Below are 11,740 nucleotides of genomic sequence, written 5' to 3'. Positions count from 1 at the left end.
GGAGTTTACACTATTTAATGGGACCACTCGTTCCTTTTAGCTAAAGCAAAATAATGGAGGAGTATAAAACACAAGACAAATCAGATCGTATAGCCAAAATCACCAGTGTAATAACAAGACACATATTATACCCAAAATAACATTTGCTCAATCGTGAATGTGTGTGTGTGTGTGTGTGTGTGTGTGTGTGTGTGTGTGTGTGTGTGTGTGTGTGAGCGAGGTGCATAGGTCTTTATTTTCTATTTTATTGTCTTTATAAGTCTATATGTACTATTTACAAAGTCAGATCCGTCTCACCGGCAATGTTGACAACTCCGGGAGCAGTATCTGTGTGTTGTCCAGCTGTTTAAAGTCCTCCGGAATGAGTAATCCACAGTCCAAGGAAACGGATATACTCGGATATATAGTTTCAGTTAACCTACATCTCAAGTTTTGATTTAGTATGGCCTCGACCACCACAAGCGGCATTTTGTGTTTGTTGTATTTTGTTTTCATGAGCATGAAGTTCTCAGGACGTGAACCGGATTGGCCAAAGGAATAAACGCCTGTGTTAAGGAACTCGCCTGTGTGTGTCGCTGTGAAAGAGCTACAATCCTTATATTCGTCTATTTAACTTTTACAACACAATGATTATTTTCATTGTGTTTAATGTTATTATTATGTTTATTGTTATTCTTGGGTCTTTATTCACAATAATATATTTTAATCCGTTTTACTTACTCTACTATTACTAAATTATGTTTTTTTATAAAAAGTTTTTGGTTTTGCCTTCAGGTGCCGTATGTATAACGCCGCTCAGAGCAGGGTTAGTTTATGGAGGACCAAACCTGCAGAGATTAAAAATACATTAATTAATGAATAAGTAAATAAATAAATGATTAATAAAATAAATATATAAATACGTAAATGTAAATGGATAAATAAATGTGATAATAGGAAAATAAATAACAGAATAAACAACAATTGTAAAAAAAACAATATTAAATTGTGTATTATCTCTGGTGCCACAGATGTTCTGCAAGGGCATTTAGGAGAGGCGCTACTTCACCAAGCCCCGCACTCACATCACCTCCCACTCGGAAGACCGGAAGACCGGAAGACCACACACCTCTTGAAAATGTGTTATGTCACTCTCTGTCACGTCTGTGTGCATAAATAAGTCAAATTTGGTGCCAACCACCAATTTAACCATTGGATCTGAAGATTCTGTGATCCGTGATATCTGATTTGAAAGATCATCAAAGGAGCCACGATCAGTGAAGGAGAACAGGAAAAGGATGGCATCCACCTGTTCCTTACATGACGGTAACATGTGGTCAAATCTTCGCATGGCACTTTCCCCACAGTCCCAAAGCTCAAAGCGGAAAAACAGCACACGGCCACTGTCCTTAAGTCTCACAGGCCAGAAGACCGCTGTTGTCTCTATGCCTGTGTTCTCATAATGCATTTTGGGGAGATCGAGGCCAGCGAGACGGGCAGCAAGAGCACTCTTCCCGACTCCAGTTTTACCCGAGATAAGAACCTTGTAGCGAACGATGTCCACATTCATATGAGGAGGCATCATCGGCGCCTCCAAGAGCCTGTAAGAGTCGGTTTTGGTGCTAAGACAAAAGCTGAGATACACACCTCAGCAATTGAACAATAAAAGTCACTAATCTTGAGGAAAAGATCTCACAGAAACTGTGACAACACCCTGACAAACATTCCTCCCCCTCCCCATTTTGCCCTCTCCTTGTCCTGGTTTCAAGTCACCAAATGCAGATATACCAGTGATGATGTATTTTGTAAATTTATTATTTTATCCTTTTCATGTTTGATGTCTTTTTAAAGGTCTCAGTGCGAATGGTAAAATGGTCTCAGTTTCACTACAGTCACTGGTAGTATTAGAAAGATTGGAAAACTAATGAGAATTCAGTTCTCCTTTGAGTAGTCTCTTCAAAGATATCTGATCCACTCCCCCAAAACCAGGTGGGGGTGTTGCAAATATTTACAGCCCTTTTGTTCTAGTTGGAGTATTTAAGGCTGGATGTTCTAACTCTCTGGGGGAATATTCTGCAATCAGACCCCCCGTGCAAACTGCATGTAGATGTGCCAGACATGATGACTCTTTTAAATTATTTTCATATTGCTTTGCAATTGTGTTTTATGTTTTTTACGCTGATCAGTTGTGTACCATGGATTCTTGTTTACTTATTTACTTTTCCGGTCTGGCCAAAATAAATGTTAATCTTGATTTATTCTGTATCTTTCTGAAATCATTATTTTATTAATGTCCATGCGGGGTTTGTAGGGGTTACCGCAGATCTCTCTGCCAGGGCAGGCCATACTGGGAACCCCATAGCGGGAGCATTGAGCCATGCATGAGGGAAAACCTGATTTCTGACCTGCCACTGTTATTATAAGTTGCAGTTTCCGTGACTATCACTAAAATTACATGTTTTATTATGAGTGCACATGTGTGACTCACTTAGAGGTAAGATAGTTCACCCTGCAATCCTCTGTAATATCAGAACTGACTAATCTGTGTCCGTTAGAGCAAGCGAAATCCGGACGCTTAGCCTATTTGCGACTCCGTGTCCCATGGAGGATATTAATATTTGAAAATAAGTGATACTACGAAAAATCATTGATCTAAATTAAATCGCAACTAATCTTCAAATCAGCTGATAAACTCTAAATGTAACACACTTTATGGAGTCAGATAGAATTGGAGTCAGATAAAATTATTAATGGAGTCAGATTTAAAATGAGATATCAATAAATTAAAAGAACTTCACCGAAAGGCTGAAAAGGCTTACACGCAGAATTCCTTTTGACCACGTCATTAGTTTCCGGTTTTTGGGCTAATGGATGGAATTTTATAGTTGGTGACCTCGACGTGATCTCCCGGTGGCGGCGAGTGTCTTTTCAGCTAAATATTGGGATGCCACAAGCGAGAGGTTTGATCTTCTTCTCTTTCTTCAGCTGTTATGGTAAGTCCATTCTTATTTGCCTTTTAGAAATGTTGGGAGTGTATAGTACTGAATACTGTATAAATCTGATGGGGCGTGAAAAGAAGACAACCATATTGCTTATCAGGGACATGAAAGCAACAGCGTAGAGTAGAAATGATATCCCTTGCTTTAAAATTCTCCTTGTTTGCATACGCAGCAAGAGAGGAAATTTTATTTCTGTACTCAAGAGAGCTCTGTAAATTAAAACCTTGAATTCTGAGGAAAATGTCCAGTTACATTTGTTAATTTGCTTTGCTGCAACAACGCGACAAAGAAAAAGAACAAATGGTCACGTTAACTTGTGAATGAAATCTTGTGAGTCGATGAGCTAAAATAACATTGAAACGATCTCACTGGAATCCTTTGCGTGTAAAATGTGAAGGTGGACAAAACTGGTTCAGGTCTGATGTCACAATTATAAATGTCTTATAAACTATAGCGTTTTACTAGGGTCTTACTTCAGACTTTGCAATCACTGCACTTTTGTGTGTTTATTAATGTCTCAGAAGAGACTGAGAAAATTAACAGACCAAAGATAATCTTTGGCTTTCTCCATCAGACCTGTGTTTGTCAAACCTTCCTTTTCATATGCAAATAGATTCTCCAAAGAATGCAATTGATAATTTCTCAGCCTAAAACAAGAAAATTGTGCCCAATTCCATATTGTGTAGTCACAAAAATCTTTGAATTGAGCAATAATTTGATCTGTGCTCTCAGTGTTTGCAGTTTGTTGAGCGTTCACAGCAACTAAGTTTATAACTGGCTTCCAGTTTGGTCTTATTGCTGTGCACCCAATGATCAGGCCAGCACAGCAGCAGCTGCAGGTCAATCTAAAGATCAGTGAGATGATAACAGATTATTCTGGACAAATGACTCAGCAGAGATCCTCTTGAGACCAGCAAATAAAATGATTATTTAATTCATACTATTTTAATATAATATGATTTATATTATGATTATAATGTAAATTATATTATAAATGCCAGAAATGGTTTCAATCTCAGGATAATTCAGCATTATTTAAAAGAGGAAAGAAGGTTGGGAAAGTATGAGAAGGATTAGAATGTAGAAAGATGGGATGTGCAAGTAGGGAGGCAAGAGCACTATTAGTGTTGAAATGATGGGAAGGAGAATATAAATGGTTAAGGAAAGAATTGTGAAGGAAGAAACTGAAGAGGAAAAAACCTAAAGAGAAAGAACTTCTGTATCTTCTATTTGTGCAAGAATTTAAATGAGAAAAATTACAATGCCCAGTTAAATGAGTAACCTGATTGTTGTAACTTGAATAAGTTGAATTCAGGCAAGGCCTAACAATTTACATTTCATTGATCTCAACCCAATGAGAAAGGGGAGGTACAAGTTTTCCATTGCAAATAAACTCGCAAGTGTTAGCAAATTCCTCTCTGGGAGCAGCAGATTACATGGAACCTGATTGGGGAAGTCATTTTACTGGGAATGTAATTAAAGTTGTGTGTTATGTTAACTTAAGGCATTCACTCTACAGGGGTCACACATCACAGAGATCCAAAGGGTCAAGAGTTCAAATGACACCATAAACACCTGGTGGCCCAATGCTCTAAACAACAGATCCGACTTGTATAAACAGCATCATTTAAAGAGATTGCCCCAGGGGACCTGGGTGTTATAAAAGCACAATGCAGCAGATTGTGTAAACACAACTGCAACAGCAACTTAAGGTGCAACTGGTCTGACTGCATTTACACACAGTCAGATCTGACCATTATAAATCAGTTTATCTAACCTTTTCTTCACAGAAACATGATCATGATTATGATACATGTATTTGTAAACTACAACAAATTTTCTCCTAATGGCATAAAACCGTAACAGGTTAAAGCCATCTACAACAATCTATCTGGCTAAAGACCAGTAAAGAAAAATAAGATAGCCTCATCTATCTTAAGTAAATTTGTGTAAAGGTTCAAGATTAAACTGTATTTTGCTCTGTGCTTGTTTTCCTTTCAGGTGAATGGCTGCCACCCTTCAGATCCAGATTCCACTGGGTCTGAAGTCAGGACACACACACACACAACTTAACATCTCAGAGATGGGTGTGAAAAGACTTCATGAAGCCATTCACACTTCACAGCACACATAGTTACATGGCTTCCCAGTATAAAAACTGGAATAAAATTATACAACACAGATTATGGTAGGATAGACACCACCCATCTCCTATACACATCCATACACAACACACATCCTTAATTCTATCACCGCACAACACATTTTTCCTGGCATAGATCATGGGACTATCCAGGCCAAAATCATACACATAATGCAAATTTATCATACACTATTAATCTTCATACATACAGGACAAAATGAATTATTTTTCATAATTCCCTTTTTATTTGGTTTGAACAATTTTACTTTCATAATTACCTTTTATTTGGTTTGAATAATTGTACGGCTTACAGCCATGTCAACTTCCTGTATGTAAACACTGCAAGATGCATAAAACATGTGCACGGCTTTGTCACACATTAATTAATGGACAATTAATTGATCAGTAAACTGATGGACAAAATGTTTAATATGTCCAGTCCTTAGCATTGTTGAAAACTGGAAGGGCCCCTGGTTTCCAACATATGACTAATGACAATAAAAGATATCTAAAGACTTAGATCTGGGATGCAGGCATTTCTATAAATTAAGTAAACAATTCTCAGTCAGACCTGCATCATTGAGTGTGACTTAGCCTGTACATCAAATGTGCAGAAGATGAGTGCCAAAGTTTAACTAAAGATTTTAAATCTCTTTTTCTGTAAATCTCATGCTCTAAGTAATCTGATTGAAACATAATAATTCAATAATGATTTGCATTCAAAACAATTGATACAAACAATTTTATAATGGCAAATATCCTTTTCATTTTCATGTTTAATTATGTGATATGTTTTAATTATGCATACTGCTGGTAAACCTACTGTTCTATTGACGGTTTTGATACCCTTCCTTAAAATTCATCCAGACCATGTTTAAATTCCACTTCAATATCACTAGTGGTATTGAAGAATCTGACGATCAAATGAGACTTGCTCACTAAATATATGACACTGAGAAATGAGACCGTTTTTACCACTCGCACTTCTGACAGGAGTTTATCATGTGTTGTTATTTTGATGTTCTTGTGATTATCCAACAACTCTCTTTTTCCATCTCACAATAACCACAAAGTCATCTGTGTTCAATTATTGCATGGTTATTCAGAATTTGTTCAGGTGTCTCGCACACAATGGAGCATCATCAGTGAAATGATTCCTTCACCCATGGAGATCTGACCTGCCCGGCATACCAAACCTTCTGCTTGAAGGTGACCGAGGATTTCTCTAAGGGTCAGCTATTGATAAGAATCCTGGGGAGGACACAGATGTTTCCTCAAAGTGTAAAGACACTTTCCACTGACACTTTCTGCTCATGCTGGCTAACACAACTGACTTGGGACAACAAGTCATTCTACAGACTGAAAACCCTCACAATCATCAGCAGGTGGAAACAAACCTGACCAACGGGATAACAGATATCCTGCCTAAGTGCTTCAGCATCCAATCAGCACAGTACGCCTACACCTAAAGGGACTGTGCCGCTGAGGTGTATTTCAGCAGTGTTTTCATCTTCATGTTCAGCCTGTCTTAATGTTGTTATTTCAGGTGACTGCTTGAATCCGGCACCCATTGATTTGTGTTGTTAACTCCAGGATCAGCACCAAGAACACTTCCGAAATTACATCCAAAATATGGAAACAAGGAATGTCCAAGTATGTCCCCTTGGGAACTAATCTGAATTTGTCCCAATTGGCCAGGGGCCGCCTGTAAGAGTCGGTTTTGGTGCTAAGACAAAAGCTGAGATACATACCTCAGCAATTGAACAATAAAAGTCACTAATCTTGAGGAAAAGATCTCACAGAAACTGTGACAACACCCTGACAAACATTCCTCCCCCCTCCCCATTTTGCCCTCTCCTTGTCCTGGTTTCAAGTCACCAAATGCAGATATATCAGTGATGATGTTATTTGTAAATTTATTGTTTTATCCTTTCATGTTTGATGTCTTTTTAAAGGTCTCAGTGCGAATGGTAAAATGGTCTCAGTTTCACTGCAGTCACTGGTAGTATTAGAAAGATTGGAAAACTAATGAGAATTCAGTTCTCCTTTGAGTAGTCTCTTCAAAGATATCTGATCCACTCCCCCAAAACCAGGTGGGGGTGTTGCAAATATTTACAGCCCTTTTGTTCTAGTTGGAGTATTTAAGGCTGGATGTTCTAACTCTCTGGGGGAATATTCTGTAATCAGACCCCCGTGCAAACTGCATGTAGATGTGCCAGACATGATGACTCTTTTAAATTATTTTCATATTGCTTTGCAATTGTGTTTTATGTTTTTACACTGATCAGTTGTGTACCATGGATTCTTGTTTAAGTATTTACTTTTCCTGTCTGGCCAAAATAAATGTTAATCTTGATTTATTCTGTATCTTTCTGAAATCATTATTTTATTCATGTCCATGCGGGGTTTGTAGGAGTTACCGCAGATCTCTCTGTCAGGGCAGGCCATACTGGGAACTCCATAGCGGGAGCATTGAGCCATGCATGAGGGAAAACCTGATTTCTGACCTGCCACTGTTATTATAAGTTGCAGTTTCCGTGACTATCACTAAAATTACATGTTTTAGAGGTAAGATAGTTCACCCTGCAATCCTCTGTAATATCAGAACTGACTAATCTGTGACCGTTAGAGCAAGCGAAATCCGGACGCTTAGCCTATTTGAGATTCCGTGTCCCATGGAGGATATTAATATTTGAAAATAAGTGATAATACGAAAAATCATTGATCTAAATTAAATCGCAACTAATCTTCAAATCAGCTGATAAACTCTAAATGTAACACTCTTTATGGAGTCAGATAGAATTGGAGTCAGATAAAATTAATTAATGGAGTCAGATTTAAAATGAGATATCAATAAATTAAAAGAACTTCACCGAAAGGCTGAAAAGGCTTACACGCAGAATTCCTTTTGACCACGTCATTAGTTTTCGGTTTTTGGGCTAATGGATGGAATTTTACAGTATCATCCCCTCATCAGGTCGTTAATCAGGTCCCATCTAAGTATCATTGGAAATGCAGCCATAAATGCAGCACATTGCCAGAATCCCTTATGACTTCAATACTTTAACTCAATTGCAAGACTACGTGATAATGTTAAACATCATTTAAAATGTGTGTTTGAGCGGTCTTAACTGAACACAACTTGCACTGACATATCTTAAAATGTCCGTGCCATTGTTTTGTCTCAAGATGCACACCAGTAATTAAAAAAAAATGACATTTTTATAAAAGGTGCTTAAATACCCTAATTTTACTAAGGTCTACACCTGGCATAAAAGGATAGGTCAGTCAAAAATGAAAATTAGCCATGATTTACTCACCCTCAAGCCATCCTATGTGTATATGACTTTTTTCTTTTAGACGAGTACAATAGGAGTTATATTAAATAATGTTCTGGCTCTTACCAGCTTTATAATGGCAGTGAATGGCTGGTTTAAAGTTGATGCCTAAAACAGTGCATCCATCCAATATTTAAGTAATCCAGACAGCTTCGGGGGTTAATAAAGGGTTTCTAAATGAATTGATGCATTTGTGTAAGAAAAATATACATATTTAAAACATTATTAACTGTAATAACTTGCATCATGCAGACTGCCCTAAACATTGATTTGCGCCAAAAGAGTGAACTTTGACCCACAAGGCATGTCGATTTATTAACCCCCGGAGCACTTTTATAATAAATTAATGCACGTTTTTGGGACTTCAACTCTGAACCAGCCATTCACTGCCATTATAAAGCTTGGATTTGCAAGACATTATTTAATTTAACTCCGATTGTGTTTCTCTGAAAGTAGAAAGTCATATACACACCGGATGACTTAAAGGGTTAGTTCACCCAAAAATGAAAATTCTGTCATTATTTACTCGCCCTCAAGTTGTTCCAAACCTGTATGAGTTTCTTTGTTCTGCTGAACACAAAAGAATATATTTTAAAGAATTTTTGTAACCAAGCAGATAGAGCAACCATTGACAACCATAGTATTTTTTCCCCTAATAGACCCCTTCACGGGTGACGTCACGGGAAAATTCGCAGTTCGCACTGCGCATGTCGGGGTCAGAAAGTTAATTCCGTCCCATTGAAGTGTGTGTCAACCAGTTAATTTCTCGTCAAGAAAAAATGCCTACTTGTTGCGTCGTAAACTGCGAAAATCGTACCAGTTGTGGAGTCAAATTTTTCAGGATTCCTGCATGATCTCATCCATTTAAAAAAAATAGACGACTTCTGTGGCTGCAAGCTATTAAACGGGCAGATTGGGACAATGCTACGATCAAAGAGGCTCGTGTTTGTAGTGCTCACTTCATATCAGGTAAAGTTACTAGATTAAATTCTCTATTAGATTAAACTCAAAAGCCTAGATTTTATGAACAGTTTTCTGTACACTAGCCTATAACGTTAAGTTATGCAGGTTAATAGTTTTGTTAATGTCATGGACCGTAAGACGTAAGTTTGCCAGCTGCTAGCAGTTAGCCGCAGGCTAGCGCCAACATTGTGACAACAACGGTAGAGTTAAGCCGTGTTAAGTAAACAAAATGTTTTCTGTAAACTGTAGACTGATTTAATAGTTTGGTGAAGTCTGATATCTGGTAATAATTGTGACCTGTGGCATGCTACATACTTAGCAGACTATTGTTACATTAGCACTTTAACTATGACAACATTAATCAAATCATCGCTTTGTAATCAATGTGTGCAATTCTTTCTTTTCTTTTTTTTTTGTAGGTGAGGCATCACTTGACTCCAGTAGTCCCGACTTTGTGCCCTCCTTGTTTGTGTACACAAAACAAAGTCAGACACCTAAGACAAAAATGGAAAGGTATGAATAAAAACAAAAAAAGAGTTTCTCCTCACTAGCCCTCTCTTGAGTCACACATTTCTCTCTCCTTCTGTCTTATATGGACTGTGCACCTTGTTTGAATTCAAGCAATACTCATTCATGTAAATTCTTTGAGAATTTCTATTCATTTCTATATCACAGCAATATTGTGCAGGCCTAGTTTAACTGGACAATGATTAAATGGTTTCACACAGCAGTAATTGTTCTTTTTGTTTTCCTTTAGGTATCACAGGAAAAGGAAGCGAGATGAACGCCCTGACATGCAACCTGCTTCTTCCATGGCTGAAATGGAACAAGACTGTACCATTGATCATTGCAGTGGTATGAATAATCTCTTAAACGCAAAGCTAAAACTAATGCAGTCTAATACACCAGCCCTGTGGTACCACAAGCTACACCTTCCAAAGATGTCATAATTTGTTTTCTGTTCAAGATGAGGAAGAAGCTGAAGGAGAACGCCCAGTGTCGAGAAAGGAGTATGATGATCTTTGCTTTAGACATCATAAACTGCAGGAAGACTACATCAACCTGGAGCAGGACTGTTCTAAATTACGCAGTGAGAATGATGAACTGAGGCATGAATTACAGCAATCCAAATTTTCATACAGCAATGTTAAGAGCAGCATTGGACAATTACTGTTTTTCACTGGATTAACCTCTGTAATTTTTGAAAGGGTCCTAAAAAAATTATGTGTCAGTATTGCGATATGTCACCAAACCCTTCCTCTAGAGGACCAATTGTTGATGGTCTTAATGAAATTAAGAATGGGCCTCAGTAACATTGACCTAGCATATAGATTTCATGTAACGACAAGCACTGTATCAAATATTTATCGAAGCTGGATCTCTGTTATGTCTGTGGTCCTCAAGCCATTAATTAAATGGCCAAATAAGGGAGCTATACTTAAAAATATGCCAAAAACGTTCAAACGACACTTCAAAAAATGCCGCTGCATAATAGACTGCACAGAAATTTTTATAGCTCGACCTAGTAATTTGACTGCAAGGGCCCAGACCTGGTCTAATTACAAACACAATAACACAATGAAATATTTGATTGCCATCACACCTGCTGGGGCAATTTCATTTTTGTCTCCGGGGTGGGGTGGACGGGTTTCTGATAAACAGATCACCAAAGAATCTGGTTTCCTTGAACTGTTGGAGCCTATGGATGAGGTTTTAGCTGATAGGGGATTTTTAATACGGGATTAGCTTGCAGTTTGCGGCTCACTCTTCGTATCCCTCATTTTACTAAAGGGAAAAAGCAACTGTCTGCACAAGAAGTAGATACATCCAGACAACTGTCTCGGGTTAGGATTCATGTTGAGCGAGTCATTGGTCGGTGGAAAAACTTAAAGATTTTACAAACTGTTATTCCGGTGTCTCAGGTTGATATGCTAGATGATGTAGTGATTGTGTGCGCTGCTCTAACAAACCTCTGTAAAAGTGTGGTTCCCAAATAAGTAATTTAGTTGAAAAATGTAATGATTAATGCTATTTTACAATCACTTTTGTATATTTGTATATAGTCTGTATATTGTCCAAATATTTAACATTGTTTCTGGACCTGTTCCAATAAAGAATCATTATGGAAGTGTAACATTTATTGTCACTTGTTTTATTTAAGATACTGGATAACAAAATTGATGTGCATCTGCATACAAACAAGAAACAATAACAAGTGCATCTGTCTACAGACAACATTCAAGAAATAGAACACATAAATAAAACGGTAGTTAATTAGTCAACACTTAGGCTTCTGGATTTGATGAAGAAAACAGTCA

The 11,740-nt window shown here is 37.7% G+C and overlaps 1 pseudogene across 1 annotated transcript; it reads right to left on the bottom strand.

Moving 5' to 3' along the window:
- Window positions 1-992: 992 nt before the first annotated feature.
- LOC307126339 (ciliogenesis and planar polarity effector 2-like) lies at window positions 993-6,310 on the bottom strand (annotated as a pseudogene). Its single transcript has 2 exons — window positions 6,300-6,310; window positions 993-1,601 (listed from the first exon to the last, which is right to left on the bottom strand). The product of its transcript is annotated as a ciliogenesis and planar polarity effector 2-like (transcript).
- Between the last annotated feature and the right edge of the window lie 5,430 nt (window positions 6,311-11,740).

Source organism: Gobio gobio, assembly GCF_949357685.1.
Source record: "Gobio gobio genome assembly, chromosome: 5".
Lineage (NCBI taxonomy): Eukaryota > Metazoa > Chordata > Actinopteri > Cypriniformes > Gobionidae > Gobio > Gobio gobio.
This window is presented reverse-complemented; position numbering and strand designations above follow the sequence as displayed.